The following is a 24,101-nucleotide window of genomic DNA, read 5'->3' as shown; positions in this document are numbered from 1 at the left end:
GCTAAGTCACTTCAGTCGTGTCCAACTCTGTGCGACCCCAGAGACGGCCGCCCACCAGGCTCCCCCTTCCCTGGGATTCTCCAGACAAGGACACTGGAGTGGATTGCCATTTCCTTCTCCAATGCATGAAAATGAAAAGTGAAAGTGAAGTCGCTCAGTCATGTCCGACTCTTAGAGACCTCATGGACTGGCGCCTACCAGACTCCTCCATCTATGGGATTCTCCAGGCAAGAGTACTGGAGTGGGGTGCCATTGCCTTCTCCGGTGGCCATGGTGAGTGAGTGCTAAGTCGCTCAGTCATGTCAGACTCTTTACCACCCTATGTACTGTAACCCGCCAAGCTCCTCTGTCCAAGGGATTCTCCGGGTAAGAATACTGGAATGGGTTCCCATGCTCTCCTTCAGGTGTTCTTCCCAGAGGCTGCTCTGGCCTGGGCGAACCTCGCCAAGTCCTTCCCAGCTTCTAGCGTTTGCGCCCGGGAAGGAGCAGGCTGCGGGAGTGTGGGAGACCTGACTGGCGCCTGAGTGGCCTCAGCTCCGCTCTCGCCTTCCCTTTGGACCTAGGAGCCAGGCCTCCTTGCAGAGGGCTTATGGCTCGGAGGTGTGCAAACTGCCAAGGCCTCCCGCAAGGAGAGCTCTGTCAGAGGGAAGGGAAGCACCCCAGGCTGCATTCCCAAGCTGTTGCATGGCCAGGGATGGAACCCCAGTATCCTGTGGCTCCTGCATTGCAGGTAGGTTCTTTACTGCTGAGCCACCAGGGAAGCCCATAGCTATAATGAAATTAATAAAGAGGAAATCAAGAACAGAGAGGAGGCTAAAATAAGTGAAGGTTTCAAGCTGTGGAGATATCTCCTCACCATGGGAAAAATAGCACAACTGGTAGATGATGGTATCTATATAGATACCATCTATATAGACCTATATATAGAGCCCCACACAGTATCCTGGCTCCTCATGGAATGTGTACCATGTAAGAAATTTAGAAATCCCCATTTGCTCCAGTGAAGGAGAGCAGAGTGCTGAGAGGCACAGAGGACAAGCAGGAGCCTAGGGCTGGATAAAAGAGACCACCTTGTGCTGGGGACTCAATGGCTGGGACCACAGCCTGCAAGGATGGGTGCCAACATGTTGAGCAGGATCAGTTTTACTTCAGCCATCACTGGCCCAGAGAACCAACCAGAATATAGCCGTGTCTCTCAGGAAGTTGTCGTCGTCCTCCTCAGTTGCTCATTGTGTCCGACTCTACAACCCCATGGACTGTATAGCCTGCCAGGCTCCTCTGTCCATGGGATTTTCCAGGCAAGAATACTGGAGTGGGCTGCCATTTCCTCCTCTGGAGAATCTTCCCAACCCAGGGATCAAACCCATGTCTCTTGCGGCTCAGCACTGATGGGCAGATTCTTTGCTACTGAACCACCTGGAAGCCCCCATTCAGAAAGTGAGAGAATCTGAAATCTGTGGTCTTCCTATCTTTTTCCACAGCCGGAGTACAGGGCGCTGTGAAGCTTCCCCACTGATACCAAACATCATCCCCCAAGAGGAGCAGAGGATGGAAGAGAACATGTTTCAGATGAAATTAAATTAAAATATTGGTAATTGAAATTAAATTATTGATAGAGCATTTTTATGAGACTGGATAGCAGTTATTTTTCCCTATTGACGATAAGATGGAGATCCCTGAGGAAGATTAGAGTTAGAGAAAATTGCAGAAATTAAGTTTTAGCTGAGTCAAATGTAAGTTTAGTTTAGAGTCAAATGTAAGTGAATTTTTATGTCACTAGAATTGTATGTAATGGTGCCTCATAAAATGCATATGCTCTTCATGATCAGTAACTGATTTATAATATTTATATGATCACAAGGTAAAGAATAGATAGTATTTAATCCATTAGTTTCACTCTCCTTAAATAAACCTTATCAAGATTCTGATACCTAGAAGGAGAAAAATCAGGTAAGTGGCACTTCTTAATAGAATGTTGTCTTATCTTGGTTTACTTTGAATTGCTGAAACCATAAGCAAAACTTTCAGTGGCCTATCCTATATCCTACCTATTATGTTTCCTTGTCTACTTATATCTTTCTTTCCCAAGTTCCCAAGTCCTTCAAGGAGCTATTTAGTGGTTGTCCTGATTGAGACTATATGATTAAACTATTAATATTAATGTAGCTTAATATTTTCATACTTTAATATGCATTTAAAAGACTACAGCCCTTTTTAGACAGTTAATATAGTGCATGCTAATGTTTACAGCATGTCATGAGGCTAACCACAAGAAAAAGTCCACTGTATGCCTACCAAAAATCAATCAAAGGAAGGGTAATTGAGTTAGCCTCCTCATGACTTAACATGGCATGTCCGTATTAACAAATTTGCCTTAATGGTGTAGTCACGCAGTGTCCCCAGGACGCGGGGTAATGATTTAATAAAATGAAGCAGACAGCATGAGATTAATGACTAACACGTGAATAGTTGTTTATGCCAACTGTTTGGTGTCGAGAAAAAGAGCCTGGAACGTCGAGTCAGATGATCTGGATTTGAATCCCTGCATTTCCAGGGTTTTTTTGTGTGTGACTTGGGAAAGACGCTCGTTCTCTCTGCACTTGAGTTGGTCCATTTGGACAATTGAAAGTCACACCTCACAGGATGGATGGACTCATGTAAACCACAGTTGGAGAGCAGGGGCTACGTGCAGTGCTTTTAAAGCCTCCATGAAACATCCACATGTTCGTGCTCATCATACTCTTTACAAGAGGGGAAGTGGGGCCATCGCCCAAGGTGAAAAGAAACGCTCTCTTCATTGCTATAGAATACGAATGAATACTTCCTACTGGGACTTTAAAGATTGTATTACTCAAATGGGACTTTTTTTGCTATAAAGTCACATTTTGCTCATACACTGTTTGAAAAAATAATGTGACTATCTATACATTGAAACTGTCAGATACCTCACCCTTTTTGACTTCAGCAATTACTAGGAAAGGGTCTATTCACAGAATATGGGAGAACAGGAAGAAATAAAAAATTATGAAAAAAATACAGAGGGAAATGTTGTTTATCTCTTTAAGGTGGAAAATGTGAGACCATCTAGATTTCACAAGACTATTCTAATTTTACCAGACCTGGTTCTTCAGCTGTGTTGCACATAATACTCTCTTCTCTGATCCCCTCCTCCCCTATTTTCAAAATTATTTCCTTCAATATTTTAATCATCAAATTATTTTCTTTCTTAAATCCTTATGGGGGTTTACAATTCCTTCTTGAATCAAGTTAAAATCTTCTCATTATTCATAATGAATATTACCTCTCAGGTTCCAATTTCCTGCTAGACATTGATTTACCCTCATTAGGGAAGTCACTCAACCATCCTCACATATCTGTCATATCTCTTTCCCTCTCGGGCTATTTAATGCTGTTCTCATTGCCTGGAATGACCTTTCTCATCCTCTAGCAACTAAAATGCTGTTCAAGGCTGATTATCTCCAAAGCCTTTGTCGGATTATCCCCTTTTTTTCACTCCATCTCTCTACCTCAATACACATGGATGCATTCAGTTATATTTGTTTATGCCTATAGTACTCTATCACAGTATTTTGTGAGTCACCACTCATATTATGTATGAGAAACTCAGAGAAATCCACCAAAACAGAAGAGGTCCTTGATCTCTAAAGCTCATAAAAATTTCTGTGAGAAAGTCAGCTTTCAAAATGTACCAGGTGCTAAGAGTGGGTGACTGTCTTATACAGTCCCTGTTAGTAACATCTAACCTATATTCTCCACTTCTGCACGGAATGGGACAAACGCAGGATGAAGAGAATTAGGGAGCGAGGGGAAGGGACAGACCTCTTCTGCACAAGGAGCTCACCCACAGCAGGATCAGCTGGGGTGGGGCGGAGTAGAACATTTAGATTTAAATCAAATTTGAAGTTTTGATTATTACAGAGATTGTCACTAGACACAACTAACTACCGAATGAAGATTGTGTTTTTACCTTTTTCTTATTTCCTAAGAGTGACCAGGAAACCATGAGGCTGCTCAAGTTTTTATGCTAAGTGAGGGGAAGGCATATTCCCACTGAAACCATTTAAAGATACTGTGGGAAACACTGTGACTGAACTTTTATGACCAAATCCTCAGGAGTCCTGATTGTATAACATGATGTGATTTTTCCACTTCCAGTAGGATTTATCTTTACAGCACAGGTTAAAGAAAAGCATTGACATCTTTCCAGTCTCACCTACCTTGTTCCTCTGGAAGTGATTATTTGGAAGATCTCTGATTGAAGATTAGAAGCTGAGAACTGAACCATTTCCAACTATAAACTCAATTTATACGCAAAGCTGGAATGAACTTCTGCTTAAATGAACCCCAAGCTGAGCTGAGCATCCTCATGGAGAAGTAACGCCAACATTTTTGTTTTGTTTTGTTTTAAAATCCACTGAGAACTTCTGAGCAGAAACCAACCCTATATTTTTGAAAGCCACTGAACCAGAATTAAGCTAGAGCTTCAGAATAGTTTCTGAAATAAACTTGAATCAAATTGATATTTTATTAGGTCCAAGTCCTTGGTTAAGATAAAGTGTGTGGTCATGTAACTGAGCAAAGTAAAAGAGCCCACCCAGAGATTAACATTGTGGCCTTCCACTCATTAGTACCATATTTTCAAACTAAAACAACTGAGATGGCTTCTTAAAAACCACTAGAGTTTACACAAAGAGAGAGCTGAGGATCATTTCTCTAGGAAGGAAGGTTGGAATCGAAAACTGTTCAGTGATTTAACCAAGATCATGAAGAATGTCAAAGAAGAGTGTGGGATGTTTCAAACACTATTTTCCTTTGGGTTTTGCCTAAAAAGAAACAGGCAGGCTCAAAGCTATAACTTAATTTGTATAAAGTCATTAACTTTGGGAATACTTCAAGTTATTGGTGTTGCTAGTTACTAACGGCAGAGGCAGTTGAAAAGAGAATCCCATTGGGAAGATCCCCTGGAGAAGGGAATGGCAACCCACTCCAGTATTCTTGCCCAGAAAATCCCATGGACAGAGGAGCCTGGTGGGCTACAGTCCATAGGCTCACAAGAGTCAGACATGACTTAGCGACTAAACCACCACACCACCCTTCTCTTTATTAAATCAAAGCTCTAGTGATTGATTCTTACTTAAACACAGTTAAATCCATGTTGATTGTTTCTCCTCTAAGAACAACTGGAAAACTGGGTAGCATTTTCCCCCAGGTAAGTTGATAGATATTATCTCCACCAGAAATTTACATGTTTCCCCTACATATATCAGAATTTCTGACCATGGGACTTCCTGGGCGGTCCAGTGGTTAAGACTTTGCCTTACAATGCAGGGGGTATGGGTTCAATCCCTGGTCAGAGAGCTAAGATCCCATATGCCTCAGGGCTAATAACTGAAACATAAAACAGAAGCAATACTGTAACAAATTCAATAAAGATGTTAAAAATGATCCATATCAGAAAAAAAGATGTATTTAAAAAAAAAGAATTTCTGACTTGATTCTTTCCACTTGTGACTCAGTGAACTGGAACCATGACAAGTTTTACTGGAGAGAATTCTAGGTATGCCCTTGACTTTGCCATGGGATCCCAGCCGTGGGACATCTCTGGAAAGCTTCTGTTTGGCTGTGAAAATAGTTAAGGCAAATTATAGGTAATAGAGAATATTTACTCAGATTAGGGGCTTTCTTTCTTGAAGCTTTTTTAAATTTTTTTATTTTTTTTACTCATATGGCCTAAACTCTCTGTCTAGGTTTCAATTCTCTGTTGCCTGATCTCTAAATTTATAATGTCCAAACTTCCAGAATGGCAGTTACCACTTACTATAATCTTAAGTTGACTTTATCTTTCACAAAATGCTAACACACAGAGAATTTCAACCTAGTATCCACCAGACACTTCTTACTCCTGTGAATCTTACCTATGGGGTAAGTCATCCACTTACAAACTTTCAACTTGCGAAGATTCAAAGATGTGAACATGCCCGGAGAAAGGACAAAAAGACAGAAGGGAAGAAGAAGTAACTGAAAAGCTGAGGAGGCTCACAGTGTAGGAACTAGCAATGGGATTTTATCTCTTTGAGGAGGCACTGTTAATTTTTTTAGGCACAGGATCGAAACATGGAATGGGGCCTGAGGGTTTCAGCCACTGTTAAGGATGCTACCGTGCTGCTGTGTCATCTATCATGAGATAAAAAGAGCTCCTTCCCAGACACCACTGGATCCTTTTCAAGAGGGTAGATAGAACTGAATCCAGCAAGGGACCAGAACCTGTGCCATCAACATCATGAGTGAGTGAAACTGCAGCTTGCCCTCTGTCTCCTACTGCTGATGATCCTGCAGCTCTACCAACTGCCACCTCCACTCTCTCCTCCAGTCAGTAACTCTTCTTGCCTCTTCAATTGATGCCAACTGTGGAAAATTCTGAAAGAGATGGGAATACCAGACCACCTGACCTGCCCCTTGAGAAACCTGTGCAGGTCAGGAAGCAGCAGTTAGAACTGGACATGGAACAGCAGACTGGTTCCAAATAGGAAAAGGAGTACATCAAGGCTGTATATTGTCACCCTGCTTATTTAACTTCTATGCAGAGTACATCATGAGAAACGCTGGACTGGAAGAAACACAAGCTGGAATCAAGATTGCCGGGAGAAATATCAATAACCTCAGATATGCAGATGACACCACCCTTATGGCAGAAAGTGAAGAGCAACTAAAAAGCCTCTTGATGAAAGTGAAAGTGGAGAGTGAAAAAGTGGGCCTAAAACTCAACATTCAGAAAACGAAGATCATGGCATCCGGTCCCATCACTTCATGGGAAATAGATGGGGAAACAGTGGAAACACTGTCAGACTTTATTTTTAGGGGCTCCAAAATCACTGCCGATGGTGACTGCAGCCATGAAATTAAAAGACACTTAACTCCTTGGAAGGAAAGTTATGACCAACCTAGATAGCATATTCAAAAGCAGAGACATTACTTTGCCAACAAAGGTCCGTCTAGTCAAGGCTATGGTTTTTCCAGTTGTCATGTATGGATGTGAGAGTTGGACTGTGAAGAAGGCTGAGTGCTGAAGAATTGATGCTTTTGAACTGTGGTGTTGGAGAAGACTCTTGTGAGTCCCTTGGACTGCAAGGAGATCCACCCAGTCCATTCTGAAGGAGATCAGCCCTGGGATTTCTTTGGAAGGACTGATGCTAAAGCTGAAACTCCCGTACTTTGGCCACCTCATGCGAAGAGTTGACTCATTGGAAAAGACTCTGATGCTAGGAGGTATTGGGGGCAGGAGGAGAAGGGGACGACAGAGGATGAGATGGCTGGATGGCATCACTGACTCGATGGACGTGAGTCTCAGTGAACTCCGGGAGTTGGTGATGGACAGGGAGGCCTGGCGTGCTGCGATTCATGGGGTCACAAAGAGTCGGACACGACTGAGCGACTGATCTGAACTGTATGCCAGCTATTGTATTGTACTATTGGACTATTCAAGGTACTGTACTGTAAGATTGAAAGTGTTGATTTGTTGTGTTTGTGTGTGTGTGAAAAGTATTGTAAACCTATTACAGAATAGGACTATACAGCCAACTATACAGCGTTAGTTGTGTACCTAGGCTAACTTTGATGAACTTACAAACAAAATGGACTTATGAATGGACTCTCAAAACAGAACTCATTTGTGTGTTCTCACCTAATTCTGACGTCTAACACTGCTCTGACATTAGATTTATGGATGCACCTTTATACTGGAGATATTGACCCCTAGTCTATACCTACTTAGGTCCAGACATCTGTATCCATCTTGCCTATTAGTTTCTGAGACTTGCTGTGATTGTGTATCCCTTTATATCCAGCCTCCTTAGCTTTACCCTATATCTCTAGGCCCCAAACTCCTTATTTAAAATTCATCATACATTTTGGGGTAGTCAAAATAAGGAGGAAAACATCCAGTTATAACAACACATGCTAAGTGAATGCGACACAACTTTTGTTGTAAAGTTTGCCTTTAGATGAGCATACTTGTTAACATCAATATATCTGTACTGGATAGAATTTCAGATATAGAGACAAAAAAAAATATGGGAAAAATTTGGACCTCCAGAGAGAATTAATTTGGGGGAAGAAGACTGAGTCTTTCTCAAACCTCAGTGCTTTACCCCTGCTTTCAGATCAGCCTTTGGTCATCAGCACTATTTGCCTCCTGCCCTGTGCCAGAAAAACAAACATGGGAAGCTGTGTAAGTTCTGTTTGCGGGGGGGTTCAGTTGCTTCTTACTAAAGCACAGATACTCGTGGGAAAAGTGACTACTCAAAATTCTATGAGATATCTGACACTTTGGGGTTGCATCTGCATTTTGTTCTGAGAACCAGGAGAAGTTTAAGTACAGTAGATTTAACACCTGCGATGTGTGGAGAGACAGAAAGATGTTTTAAAAGGAGAAGCTGACAACTGACAATAAGCTTAGCCTACTTTGAAAGCTCGCAGATTCGGTTTCAGATGCAGTGATAATTTGGAAGTGGTTGTGTGTGAGTGTGTGTGTGTGGTGTGCACACACTGTGCTCAGTCACTCAGTAGTGTCCATCTCTTTGTGGCCCCCAGGAACTGTAACTCACCAGGCTCCAGGGTAATTCTGAACCCACACACAATCGTGATTGAAGGGAGAAGACTTTCAGGGATTCATAAATTCTGAAATTCATAATTTGTGTGAAAATCTGCTTTGTAGTCTTTACCATAGTCATGGCAATGGGAAGTAGTTTGCAATTATTTTTTAAAATCTACGTATGTGTGAGCTAAGTCTCTTCAGTCATGTCCGACTCTTTTGCAATCCTATGGACTGGAATCCACAAGGCTCCCTGTCTATGGGATTTCCCAGGCAAGAATACTGGAATGAGGTACCATTTCCTTCTCCAGGGGCTCTTTCCTGACCCAGGGGTCAAATTCATGCCTCCTGCAGCTCCTGCATTGCAGGTGGATTCTTTACTGCTGAGCCACTGGGAAGTCCTTTAAATCTATAGATCAATGAATTTATTATTTTATTAGAAATCTGTAGATCACAAAGCACTGAACTGAGCTCCCTGTGCTACACAGGAGCTTCCTGCTAACTATCCCTTTTCCAGCAGAAACAAACACAACATTGTAAAGCAATTATATTCCAACAAAAAATAAAGTGAAAAAAAAAAAACAAAACTACAGGTCAGTTGATTCAATTTAATGATACTCTTGAGATGCATTTGGATTAACTTTAGAAATTAATTTCTGAGGTGTAACATTGGTATTTTTAATTTGGTTGTCAACTTGTGATGTTCAGTAGTTAAAACACTAGGAATTTTTCCACTAATTGTTTGGCTTTCTAATATTTCCAATTTGACTGCCATATTGATGCCAATTGCCTATTTATTTTTTCTGTTTCTTTCTTTCTCAACCTAGTGGCTAACTGACTTTTATTTCCTCTTGTTTCCACTTTGGTTTTTATCGATTAACAAGCATTGGATAGCACCATGAACTTCACTTTCGTCAAAAGAATATCTCTCAGTAATGCTTCTCTCTCTGTCTCTTTTATTCTCTTCCGCTTACTCTCTCTCTTTCTCTCTCTCTCACATATACACATAAACACACACACATTGTGAAATTAATGACCGATTGTCAACGATCCCAGAAACTGACAGTACTACTGTGTTAATGATCTTAAGCGCTCCCACCACCAAATCACACAAAACAAATTGTTAAATATTTTATGCTACGTGGGTGAATGTATGAGAAGATTGTAACTGCAAAATAATGACAATATTTGTACAGGTATTTTCAGTTTATAGAGCCTTTTGCATCATCTTATTTTATTCTCACTATAACCCAGTAATATATACAGAAAAAATATTATTCTTCACATGCATGGATGTGCATGCATGCAGGTACACATGTGTGTTTGCACACACACATACACACACACAGAATATCTTGCCCAAGTTCATGCAATTATATTATGGTAGTGTAGGAACACAAATCAAGTTCCATTCCAGTGCTCCCTTCATTCCAATAACATATCTATCCAGTTTTCAGCAACATTATTATTAGGTATTCCCCAATGGATATACATGGAATAATATGCTCCATAAAAATATGCATATGATTTCACAAGACTAATTTATTCTATAATATATTTACTGAAATTACTATGAACATTGCTTTTTAAATGTGAATCATTTCTCCCTAATTTATCTTTTGCAACAAAGTATGAATTTTTATATAAGATTTTAAAGAATGTAACTCAACTTATTTTCTGCTTCAATTTCACATATATTTGATATCCAAAATGAGCTGCAGGCTAATGTAATCATAGAAATATTTTAGGAGACAGAAAAGCTAAGGTGTATTCTTGATTTTCTACTTGACCTTCCCCACAATACTTAACCTTTCTATTGGAACTTCCTCCATCTGTAAAAAATTCTGTATAATTATACCACCTTATTATCTCATCAGTATGAAGGAATTCTAAGTTCTTTTGGAAGTAAAGGAATACCTAAATTCTAGGACTTGCTATCCCCAAAAATAGAGCGGTGAGATTTTGTTTTGATTGCCTAGAGGGGGTAGAACACTGACGTTATTGTGGCCACCACCACCAGAGTTCCCTCGTAGATGGCGTCACTCTTTCCCCAAGAGCAGGATTTAGACCCAGAATCTCCTTTTTTGATGTCAATTCAAGGCAGCCAATGTAAAATTGGGGTGCTGGATCTTTGCATGTCAAAGTATGGCTTGAGAACCAGCACATTGCCCAAGAGTTTCTTAGAAACATAGGATCTCAGACCCTGTTCCAGATCTGCAAGTCAGAATCTCTACTAAGTAAGACCAGGCAGTCTCAGTGTGCTTTGAAGTTTGAGAAGCAGTCTACATATGAAACATTTGTGTGAGTTTTGAATACTTTCATTGTTGGGCATCTAAGAAACATGTCAACAAGGATGAAGGGATGTCTTCTAACTGAGGGCTGTTTGCTTGGATAGGAGTTGGAAATAATCCCTCAAACCTCCAACACCTCTGCATTTAACTGTGATAGAAAAGAAGATAGCCAAAGGACCCTCCCCGCCAGAACTCTTCAACCTTCCTGGACTTTGTTTTGTGTAGGGTAAGTGACAGCTTTCACTCTCTGCTGTAGAAGAAAGTACTTGAACTTGACTCGGGTTGGGCTGCCTCTGTTGTATACAGAAACACTAATGCTTAAATCAGAAACATCTTTTTAAAAAATTTAATTCTGTTGCAAGATGAATTAGGATCTAAACTTAGCTCCAAATGGAATGAAAACTGGGGTGTTTCTTTTCAAACCGTCAGTTTGTTTATGCAGTGGTTTTAGTCCTGAGCAGTATCACCTTCAAAGAGAAAAGCAGTTCTGGCTTAGAGTTTCCAGTTCACATGAAGCCACCCTAGGAGCCAGGATGCTTCAGGCCCTGATGTTTGTGTGGTGTAGACTTATATTTATACAGTAACACATACGTAATACATACCCGACATCTTCCGTTAACTTAAAAAGTCAAACGGGTTAACAACCTTTGTAGAGCCGTTCTGACTGTGGACCAAATTTTCCAGTTCTTTCTAAAATTATTTTTTGGGCTTCATAGTGCATTTTCAGAAATACTGGAGATTTTTTTTAATTCTAAACTTTTTAATTTGTATAGGAGTAGAGCTGATAGTTTCAGGTTGAATAGCACAGGGACTCAGCCATACAGATACATGTATCCGTTCTCCCCAACTCTCCTTCCATCCAGACTGCCACGTGATATTAAGCAGAGTTCCCTGTGCTGTACAGTAGGACCTTTTTGGTTATTCATTTTAAATCTAGCAATGTATACATGCCCATCCCAACTCCCTAACTATCCCTTGCTCCTGTCCTTCCACCTGGCAACCATAAGCTCTTTCTCTAGGTCTGTGAGTCTGCTTCTATTTTGTAAGTAAATTCATTCATATCATTTATTTTTAGATTCCACATGTAAGGGGTGTCATACGATATTTCTCCTTCTCTGACTTCACTCAGTGTGACACACTCCAGCTCCATCCATGTTGCTGCAAATGGCATTATTTCATTCTTTTTAATGGCTGAGTAATATTCATATATATATATATACCACATCTTCTTTATCCACCCATCTGTTGATGGATATTTAGGTAACTTCCATGTCTTGGCTATTGTAAACAGAGCTGCAATGAATATTAGGGTTCATGTATCCCTTGGATAATGTTTTCTTCTGGATATGCCCAGGAGTGGGATCGCAGGGTCATATGGTAACTCTGTGTTTAGTTGTTTTTGTTTGTTTGTTTGTTTTTTTAAGGAATCTCTATAATGGTTTTTCCAGTGGTCATGTATGGATGCAAGAGTTGGACTGTGAAGAAAGCTGAGCACCGAAGAATTGATGCTTTTGAACTGTGGTGTTGGAGAAGACTCTTGAGAGTCCCTTGGACTGCAAGGAGATCCAACCAGTCCATTCTAAAGATCAGCCCTGGGTGTTCTTTGGAAGGACTGATGCTAAAGCTGAAACTCCAGTACTCTGGCCACCTCATGCAAAGAGTTGACTCATTGGAAAAGACTCTGATGCTGGGAGGGATTGGGGGCAGGAGGAAAAGGGAATGACAGGGGATGAGATGGCAGGATGGCATCACCAACTCGATGGACGTGAGTTTGAGTGAACTTCGGGAGTTGGTGATGGACAGGGAGGCCTGGCGTGCTGCAATTCATGGGGTTGCAAAGAGTCGGACATGACTGAGCGACTGAACTGAACTGAACTGAACTGATACTGTGCTGAGACAGTCTGAAGATTTTCAGACTAGAGTGTAAAAGTGTTTCAGATCTTAGGGTGATGTCTCTGAGCTTTCCTCACCAATCAGTCTGGGATGACACCATTGACATCATGATGTATTTCTGTCTAAATCATGAAGCAGCAGACAAAATTTGTTGAGCCTAATTTCATTTGATGTAACACAGGTACAAGTGTTAGTGAAATAAATCTTGGTTTTCTGCAATAAAGGAAACAACCTCCTTTCCATTTGAGATCATTCTTATTTGTCATTACCGTTCCTCCTGCCATATATCTATGGGTATTGTGTTTACATAAATCATAAAACAGGTTTTCCTAGGACCCAGCAGTTCAACAGTCATGGTGGCAAGATCCACACTTGCAAAGAGTTTTAAAAGAAACTTCTGAATACAGGCTACAATGTAGGGAGCAAGTGTTGAGGACATGCACCCTCCCTTACAACCTGGTTGGACCTGGTACACTCTGAGCCCATAGAAAACACTAGAAGCCTATAGATGGTAAGACTGAGGCATCTGCAGGATCCTTCTTCACACATTCCCTTTGGAATCAATAAGTGTTTCTAATAGAGGAGAAAGGGTACAGGTTTTTCCAGAATTCTTTCTTTTCATACCCATAGCAGGAGCAAAAGAACAAAGTCAAAATAGTCCTATAGCAGGCTGTATTGTAAATTTTAAGACATTTAAGCCATAATATTAAATGGCCAAATCCCTTTTCTTAACAACTCCTCTTTTCCTCAATAGAATGCCATGATGTGTTCATGCCATAAGAAGCACGTGTTCACTGACCCAAAAACTTCATTTCAGCTTGGTTTAATTTAGAGAATGAGAACTTTGTAACCCCAATGTTTCATGAAAAACAGTTGCATTTGACAAGTACATTGATTAAGGTCTAACTTGTTCCACTAACAATCAAGAGAGGAAAATGAGGTTAACTGCTTCATTTTCAGGATGCTATGCTGACCAAGAGCTTGCAGATTTTTTTTCCCCCAAAGCATTTCCTGATTACAAAAAGTGACAATCAATAATCCACTCTCTTTTAAGATTGAAAAATAAAAAACAAAAGCCCATGGTGTTGGCAGTTTATCTCAGGTATTTCCTTTAAAATTTACAAAGCAGTTTTGGAGTTTTGGTTAGTTATTTGGAGTTGTTGTTTAGTCACAAAGTTGTGTCTGACTCTTTGCAACCACATGGACTGCAGCCTGCCAGTCTCCTCTGTCCATGGGATTTCCCAGGCAAGAATACTGGAGTGGGTTCCCATTCCCTTCTCCAGCGATCTTCCTGATCCAGGGATCGAATGTGTATCTCCTGCATTGGCAGGCAGGTTCTTTACCACTGAGCTACCAGGGAAACCCACTGGAGATATACCAACACATAGAAGAAACAAAGGTCTCTGCTCTTGTGGGGCTTACACTTTAGATCAGAAAATCTTTAGTTCTGGCCTTATGGAGCAATCCTATAGTGAGCTGTTTAATTAAGCAAAACACACATTTCCAAGAACATCAGGAATGAATGCTGGCAAAGAAGTGGAGACAAGTTTGTCTCTTGATGCCAGGCTAGCCATACAGCTCACAGATGCCCTGTCACCATTCTTTGTGTTAGTCATCTTTATTCATACTAGTTTACTTTATTTGTTAGTTGGGTTGTTTCTCTATAAGGGTTTAATTGTATCCTATTGCATATTGACTTCCTGTAGTAGCATTGTATGGAAAGTCTCTCCCACCACCCTCTATGCAGGGCCCACAGCTATTAGCAGAGGCCAGGGTGATCCTCCCACTCTCCTTCTGTGAATGGCACTATAGACATAAATAATGCTCTCAAGTTTTGGCTTTTAAAATAGGCCCAAATATGAGGAACACAGAAGTATGATGACTGTCATAATTTGAAGTCTCTTCTCAGATTTCCACAAGGCTGGGAGGGCTTTTGAGGGTGTGTGTGTGTGTGTGTGTGTGTGTGTATGAGAGAGAGAGAGTTGCAGGAGAGTGGGAGGTAAGAGCAGCCTCCTGTTACTGTTGTTATTCCCAGGAGGTAAAAAGATCAGAACTGTCATTGACGACTCCAAACAAGTCAATCTTAAGTTGTTCCATAACCACTTTGGCAGGCAAGCATTTTAGTTTTCTGCTTGTCCAGGGACCTCTGGTTACTGTTACTGACAGCCTGGATTTCATAAACTGACTCCTAAGCAGAAAGCAAGAGTCAATAAAGAGATCTTCTTATTCATAGCGTACCCATAATCAGTTCAAAAACACATTTGAGATCAGATAAGTAGACCACAGAAAAGCCTATGTTGTGTTTTATGGGTAGTGACTATGTTATTCAAATAGATCATTTAATACCCAGTTATAGTGTATGCTGCTAAGTTGCTTCAGTCGTGTCCTACTCTGTGCGACCCCACAGATGGCAGCCCAACAGGCTCCCCCGCCCCTGGGATTCTCCAGGTAAGAACACTGGAGTGGGTTGCCATTTCCTTCTCCAATGCCTGAAAGTGAAAAGTGAAAGTGAAGTCGCTCAGTCGTGTCCGACTCTAGCGACCCCATGGACTGCAGCCTACCAGGCTCCTCCGTCCATGGGATTTTCTAGGCAAAAGTACTGGAGTGGGGTGCCATTGCCTTCTCTGGTTATAGTGTATAATATACATAAATTATCAATTTCTGGGCTTCTCAGGTGGTGCTAGTGGTAAAGAATCTGCCTGCCAAGGCAGGAGATTCAAGAGGGTTTGATCCCTGGGTCAGGAAGATCCCCTGGAGGAAAACATGGCAACCCATTCCACTATTCTTGCCTGGAGAATCCCATGGACAGGGGAGCCTGGCAGGTTAGAGTCGTTAGGGTCACCAAGAGCTGGACATGACTGAAGCGACCTCGAACACATGCACGCAAGGTAGCAGAGTACACTAAAAATCACTAAACTCAGTTAAACCTGACTTACTCACTGATGATTCAGAAGTTACTGAAAGATCTAAAGCTATTGAATTAGAAATTACTGAAGGTTAAAGTACTTTCATTTTAAATTTCATTCATCTTATACTCGATTGATAGGCAGGAGTAGTTGTTCTCTACATGATAGTATGCCAGATGATCCAACGTTTGCTAGAATACTGAAATCTGTACTTCTAGGTAAGTATTGGAAACAGTATTCCAAAATACCAATGAACTTTTGAAAGTACTTGGTCTTTGATGACTCACATAAGCCAATTTGAAAGAAAAAAAGGCATTGCTAGTTTGTTAACTAGAAATTTCAAACTCACCTACTTAACCACTAATAAGAGTAGAAAGGAAGAAGTAAGACTGTCACTATTTGCAGATGACATGATACTATATGTAGAAAACTCTAAAGTTGACACTAAAAAACTAATTATAACTAATACATGAATTCATTGAAGTTGCATAATACAAGTTTAATATACATAAATCTTTTACTTTTCTGGGCTCCTCAGGTGGCTCAGTGGTAAAGAATCTGCCTGCCAATGCAGGAAACATAGGTTTGATCCCTGGTTGAGAAGATCCCCTGAAGAAGAAAATGGCAAACCACTCCAGTATTCTTGCCTAAAAAATCCCATGGACAGAAAAGCCTGGTGGGCTACAGTCCAAAGGGTCACAAAGAGTTGGACATGATTGAGCAACTGAGCATGCATACACACACACACAACACACACACACACACACACACACACACACACACACACACTGCTTTTCTATACACTCTTAACAAGTTATTAGAAAGAGAAAGCAAGAAAACAATCCCATTTAAAATCCCATCAAAAAGAATAAAATACCTCAGAATAAACTTAACCAAGAAGTTGAAAGATTATACTCTGAAACTGTAAAACACTGATGAAGAAAATTGAAGATGATACAAAAAAATGGAAAAATTTCCTGTATTCAAGGGTTAGAAGAATTAATATCTGTAAAAAGTCCATAATGTCCAAAGCAACCCACAGATTTAATGCAATCTCTATCAAAATACCCATGGCATTTTTCACAGAACTAAAACAAATTATCTTTAAATTTATATGGAACCACAAAAGACCCTGATTATTTTTTTTTTTCCTCAAAGCAATCTTGTGGGAAAAAAGAAACAAAAATGAAAAACAAAGCTGGAGATACCACATGCCCTAACTTCAGAATTCTATAAAGCTACAGTAATCAAAATAATATAATACTGTCACAAAAACAGACGCATAGCTCAATGGAACAGAATAGAGAGCCTAGAAATAAGCCTATGCACTGATGGTCAATTAATCTGTGACAAATGAAGCAAGAATATACAATAGAAAAAAAACAGTTTCTTCAATAAGTGGTGCTGGGAAAACTGGACAACTACATGTAAAAGGATAAAATTAGAACAGTCTCTAACAGCATATTCAAAAATAAATAGAGAATGGATTAAAGAACTAAATGTAACATTGGAAACCCTAAAACTCCTAGGAGAAATCATAGAATGCTCTTTGACTAAATTGAAGCAATATTTTTTGGATCTGTCTCCTAAGGCAAAGAAAATAAAAGCAAAAATAAATGGAACCTAATTAAAAGTTTTGCATAGCAAAGGGAACCATTAACCAAATAAAAGACAACCTACTGAATGGAAGAAACTATTTGTAAATGGTATGATTGATAAGAGATTAGTATTTAAAATATGTAAACAGCTCATTCAATTCAATATAAGAAAACCCCAATTTAAAAATGTGCAGAAGACGAATAGACATTTTTCCAAATAATATTTACAGATGACCCACAGGCACTTGAAAAGATACTCAACATTGCTAATCATCAAAAAAATATAGGTCAAAACCATAATGCAATATCACCTCAACACCTGTCAGACTGGCTGTCATCAAAAGAACACAAGTAACAAATGTTGGTTAGGATGTGGAGAAAAAGGAACCCTAATACACTATTGGTGGAAATGTAAATTGGTGTAGCCACCATGGAAGACAGTATGGACATTCCTTAAAAAGCTAAAAACAGATCCATCGTATGACCCAGAAATTCCACTGCTAAGTATATTTCCGAAGAAAAAAAAACACTAACTCAAAAAGATATATGTACCCCAATACTCATAGAAGCATTATTTACAATTGCCAAGGTATGGCAGCAACCTAAGTGTCCATCAACAGGTGAATGGATAAAGAAGATATGGTTTACATATTAAATGCAACAGTTCAGTTCAGTTGCTCAGTCATGTCTGACTCTTTGCGATGCCATGAACCGCAGCACGCCAGGCCTCCATGCCCATCACCAACTCCCGGAGTTTACTCACTCATGTCCATTGAGTCAGTGATGCCATCCAACCATCTTATCCTCTGTCGTCCCCTTCTCCTCCTGCCCTCAATTTTTCCCAGCATCAGGGTCTTTTCCAATGAGTCAGTTCTTCACATCAGGTGGCCAAAGTATTGGAGTTTGAGCTTCAACATCAGTCCTTCCAATGAACACCCAGGACTGATCTCCTTTAGGATGGACTGGGTGGATCTCCTTGCAGTCCAAGGGACTCTCAAGAGTCTTCTCCAACACCACAGTTCAAAAGCATCAATTCTTCGGCACTCAGCTTTCTTTATAGTCCAAATCTCGCATCCATACACGACCACTGGAAAAACCATAGCTTTGACTAGACAGACCTTTGTTGACAAAGTAATGTCTCTGCTTTTTAATATGCTGTCTAGGTTGGTCGTAACTTGCCTTCCAAGGAGTAAGTGTCTAGTAGTCAGCCATAAAAAAGAGTGAAATTTTGCCATTTGCAACAACATAGGTAGACCCAGAGGGTATTATGTTTAATGAAATAAGTCAGAGAAAGACTAATATTGTATGTTATCAGTCATATGTGGAATCTAAACAAATGAAACAAATGTGAATATAACAAAACAGAATCAGATTCACAGATATGGAGAACAAACACAGTTAACAGAAGGGAGAGGTAAAGAAGGAAGGACAAAATAAGAGAGGATTAAGAAGTACAAAATATAAATAAGTTACAAGGATATATTGTACAGCACAGGGAATATAGCCAGTATTTTATAATAGCTTTAAATGGAGCATAATCTATAAAAATATTGAATCTCTATGTTGTACACCTGCCACTAACATAATATTGTAAATCTACTATATGCAATACATTTTTAATTAAAATGGCATGTTATTTGACTGGAAACAAAACATTATGTTATTAATTAATATGGATTAACAGAGAATACACACTTTAGTTAATACCAACTAGAAACAAAAATAAGATCAAAGCAAAATAAAATTGGGGTGTTAAGTGATTGTCAGTTTTGTCAATCCCGTTCTCTTATTATAAGTTATACATATTTTTCATATGTAGATTATAGTCCCATGGCTTTGCTTGGTTCTGTTTTGCAAATAAAATGAATTAAAATAGCTTCCGTGTACAACCAATACATATGGAAGTGGGGCCCAGATTTGAACCCCAATCCAATCACCTTGATCTGTTTGGGCCTGAGAGGTAGCCCAAAGTCTGAGTTTGGACATTTTCTGAACTCCTGAAATAGGGGTCAGACCACAGTAGCAGTAGTATTGAGAAGGTTGCCTTGAGGCAGCATGGTAGCTTTGGAATCACAAAACAATCAGAAAGCAAAGACAGTGGACAGTGAGGGATGCAAAAGGCCCTGATCGGACTCAACAAGTAGTTGAGTATAGATTAGGAGGAATCCTGGATTGATGACTGAAGCCACATGAGGCTCTCGGAAATAATGGCTTGGGGAGCTTGGCAGTGGCCCTTGGTCTCAAAACAAAGCATATGTGTGAGCCAAAGAAATCTGATTTTGTTGGTTCTATAATTTAACTTTCTATCTCAGAGCTTCCACGGCTTCATCCAAAGGACACTCCTAACATGCGTCCATAAAGCCAAGAGATCAGAGAAAGGAGCAATTTGATTTCTTAAGTGCTTCCTTTTCTGAGAAAATACAAGGTTATCTCTCCTTAATGATTTGCAATTAAAATCATTCAGGTAATTATGTTGAATGAATAATGTATCTCTTCATCTCAAGACATCCTGAATGAGTCAGAAAGGAAATATTCTTGCAGGAGATAAATATACTTATGCCTGTGGTTGGGCACACCTCCCTCCACCCACCTTTTCCTTTGTCTCCTGCCCCTCCAGGGAACAAGAGATTCCATTATTGGATGTGGGTGAGTCAGAGCCCCCTGGGTGGGTAGACAGAGAGGCAGTGAAGGGGGCCCTTGTCTGGTAGATTAGACAGCCGCCATTCTGTGTTTATGAGATGGCTTCCCCTCACACAACTGTTAGAAAAGCCTACTCACCTGTGAACCTCTCCACTCTGTGCCTTTAAAATCACTGTAAAACTCCACAGGCAGCACTTGATGTGAAAACCAGATTTGCCTTGGCTCCTCTGTAAGCATCCTTAGCCCCTGCTTTCCCAGCCCCCCTTCCCTCATCACCAGTTTCAGATACCAGGATCCAGAATCTACTGGACACTGGTTAGCACTTTAAAAAAAAAAAAAAACAAAAACAGAGAAAGAGAACAGAAAAGAGACACAAAGCATATTCTAATCCCATGAATCCCACTGAATGATTTCATGAGGCCTCTTGTGGGATTTTTTTGAGCCCCGCATTGATCTCTCTGAGACATGAAGCTCTAAGCTGGGGCCTCTGGTCAATGGGTACTTTTTAAGTGTGTGTACACTCCTGTTCCTGCTGCAGAAAGAGCCTTTCTAAAGGGACCTGAAGGGTTTCTTTCCAAAACTTTGAGCCCTAGATGTTCTCATGGGCCAAGAGTCGTTCTCTGAATTCAAAGGAGAGCTAGTGCTTTTATGGAGCTGAGTGGTGGCAGGTGTCCAGCACAACTCATGTGGTGACGTTCACTGGGCAGTGATTTATAAAATGTCCCCAATAAAACTTAAAAAACTGAAAAATGAAAAATCTGTTCCTTATTTACCCTACGGTGAAAAAAAATAAGCACCATAATGCGTTTCTAAGAATCCTTAATTTTATGTGTGGGTGATCATAATCTTTTAAACACTTGCGAGCATTTTTCCAGAAGCCTTTTCTCCCTTAAAAGGACCAAAACATTTTCTCCACCTTGACAGTCACCAACAAAAAGTAATAAATATTTTCTTCTATGAGAAACCTGAGGGCATTGAGCTACATGAAATTTGAAGGGAAAATTTGAAAGCTGAATTTTTTTAAATACCTACTTTCCAAGAAAAGACCTAAGTGGATGATATTCAAATTAATCTTAGAAACCGACAGAGATGGGCAGAAGGGACAAAGGCAATTAAAGTTTGCCTTTCTCCAAGTGTTTAAATATAAATCCCTGTATATGTTTTTAAAAGAATATGTATATATCCATTCGGGCTTCCCAGGTGACTCAATGGTAAAGAATCCACCTGCCAAACAGGAGACATAGGTTCACTTCCTGGGCTGAGAAGATCCCCTGGGAAAGAAATGGCAACTCACTCCAGCTTTCTTGGCTGGAAAGTGTCATGGGCAGAGGAGCCTGGCGGGCTGCAGTCCATGGGGTCAAAAAAGAGCTGGACATGACTTAGCAACTAAACAACAACAATATATCCATTCATAGAACGCTATACACATGATTCGGTAACTATTTTATATCACCAGAAGAAACTCACTTCTCCTGGGCCCTGCAGCACTGATAAATGAACCAGACAGAGAGTTTGGGTCAGGGCAGAGGAAGAGCTGAGAGGGCCACAGACACCTCACTGGATCTTTTCTGTGAGCAACTCAGTCACCTGAACAAAGAAAAGAAGAGTAAAGTCGCTCAGTCGTGTCTGACTCTTTGCGACCCCATGGACTGTAGCCTACCAGGCTCCTCTGTTCATGGTATTTTCTAGGCAAGAGTACTGAGGTGGGTTGCCATTTCCTTCTCCAGGGGATCTTCCTGATCCAGGGATTGAACCCAGGTCTCCCGCAGTGTAGGCAGACACTTTATCATCTGAGCCACCAGGGAAGTCCTAAACAAGCCCAAGCTTTAAAAGAGAATGTCTAACAGCTGAGCAATTAAATGTTGTTTTTGTTTGTTTGGGAATTTATTTATTTATTTATTTTTTTACTTAAATTTATTTATTTTAATTGGAGGCTAATTACTTTATAATATTGTATTGGTTTTGCCATACATCAACATGAATCTGCCATGGGGGTACAGTAAATGTTAACCTCCCATCAGGCTAAAGTAAACTGGAGTTTTGGAAGTCCTCAGGAAAAAAAAAAAAAAAGATGGTAACAATAGGGCACTCTTATAGGCTTTACTTGGAGAAGGCACTGGCAACCCACTCCAGTACTCTTGCCTGGAAAATCCCATGGACAGAGGAGCCTGGTAGGCTGCAGTCCATGGGGTCGCAAAGAGTTGGACACGACTGAGAGACTTCACTTTCACTTTTCACTTTCAGGCATTGGAGAAGGAAATGGCAACCCACTCCAGTGTTCTTGCCTGGAGAATCCCAGGAACAGCGGAGCCTGTTGAGCTGCCGTCTATGGGGTCTCGCAGAGTCAGACACGACTGAAGTGATTTAGCAGCAGCAGCAGCATAGGCTTTACTTAACCAATTCAGTATCAGATTTTGGGTTTTTTAATTGTTAATGTGATGCATTTACATCTGTTAAATACACATAGTGCCCCACACTTTTTTGATAATGTGGAACAATTTGGAACAAAAAAACCTTAGTTAATGTTGATACCTGGCATAGATAAGAGGAAGCCATTTATGACTATTGTGAAGATTCTTGTAAGATATGTCTAGGATGGTTGTTCTCAATGTGGGAGATCTGTTCTCATAGCAGACTTCTCCCAATGTCTGGAAACATTCTGATTATTGCAACTCAGGTCTGTTATTGATGTCTAGTCGGCAGAGGCAAGGGATGCTGCTAGACTTCATATAATATACAGGACAGCCCCTCAGAACAAAGAAATATCTGACCTCAGATGTCAATACTAGAAGACACCCTGATCTAGGGAGCCAAAATACTCACTAGCACAATAGTACCAAGGTTCTTTTTTTTTTTTTTTTTGCAAAGGTACAAGGTCAAAGTCATATTAGGCAATCCTTTTCTCCAATGAGCTTAGAATGCTAACCACTAAGACAAAAAAAAAAAAGTGATACCCACCTTAGCAAATGCCCATGTTGCTTCTTTGGTAACTGGGAGGAAAACAGCCACAACACCACAACTCTCCATGATGGAGAGACTGAACTGGCATCAGAGTGTTCACCATCACTATAGCCCATGGGACTAGAATCCTCCCCTCACCATCAGAAGTAAAGCAATGTTCAGACCAAAGAGTGTTTTCAGTAATATTTTGGCAAAAGCCACGGTGCTACGGTTGGCAGAATTCAAAAAAGAACAAGAGGAGAAAATTTATTAGGAATTTGCTAAAGGGACGAGGAGGGGTTGATGCCAGACTCGAGGCTTTCCTGGGTCTTTGGGAAAATGAAGGGATGAGGAAATAGAGACATCTGGAAACTGGGACACATCCTTTGGGAACTTCCCTTTGGAGTCACTCTTTGTGAAGGCTAAGTTTCCAAGGCTTCTCTCTCTCTCTCTGTATGTTACTAGAGAACAATTTATATAAAGTTGAAATCTCTCTTCATCGTACTTGGTGCTGGTTTTGAGATATGGCTGCTCTATCAGTAAAAGCACTTCTTCAAGTCCAAAAGAGAAGAAAACTGGCAAGATAGAGAAGTTCTTAAGAAAAGAGTGTGATCATTTACCTACATCACTTCAAGGGCCCCTGCCCCTGCCCCTTGAGTAATGACTGAGGTGCTTGGTAGAGATGGTAGAACCATAGGACCAATGGACCAGAGACAGCAGATAACAAGCCTTCTGGACAGGCAGTATGGGTCATTTCTCTCATTTCCAATTCCCCTCCTCCACAGTACTTCAGCAAGAAGAAAATCCATAGCGGCCATGCCACTTCGCCACCTCTACCTGAGCAGCAAGGGGCTAATTAGTATAAGTCGATTCTTCCAGGAAATGCTGGAAAAAGTAGGCATGATCATAGAAATCACAAGCTCCCAACACAGGCTCCAGAAAGATTTTTATGACAGTTAAATAGTTTGCATCAACATCATTCTGACCTCTGTCTCATTATTGATTGCTTAGTTCCTTTTCCCTGAAAAGCTATTTTTGTCAACTTGGTCATTCATATAAAAAAAAAAATTTCCAAACCCTAATAGAACTCAAATTTCTTTATTTTCCGAATAGCCCATTTGGAATCATAGTATTCCAAGCCGGAAGGAAACTTGGAGACTGTATAGTAATAGGAAAATCTTTCACATACAAGGTCACTAACAAAGGCCCTGAAAATCAAGCA

At 40.4% G+C, this 24,101-nt stretch overlaps 1 long non-coding RNA gene across 1 annotated transcript; it reads left to right on the top strand.

The window, feature by feature from the left end:
- The first annotated feature begins 234 nt into the window (after nucleotides 1-234).
- Nucleotides 235-12,365, top strand: LOC113906404. The gene is made up of 4 exons (XR_003514875.1): nucleotides 235-273; nucleotides 1,482-1,591; nucleotides 11,007-11,128; nucleotides 12,327-12,365. It is a non-coding gene; the product is annotated as an uncharacterized LOC113906404 (long non-coding RNA).
- Nucleotides 12,366-24,101: the final 11,736 nt, after the last annotated feature.

This window comes from Bos indicus x Bos taurus, chromosome 16, assembly GCF_003369695.1.
Source record: "Bos indicus x Bos taurus breed Angus x Brahman F1 hybrid chromosome 16, Bos_hybrid_MaternalHap_v2.0, whole genome shotgun sequence".
NCBI lineage: Eukaryota > Metazoa > Chordata > Mammalia > Artiodactyla > Bovidae > Bos > Bos indicus x Bos taurus.
Note: the sequence above shows the minus strand (reverse complement) of the source record. Positions and strands in the feature narration are given on the sequence as shown.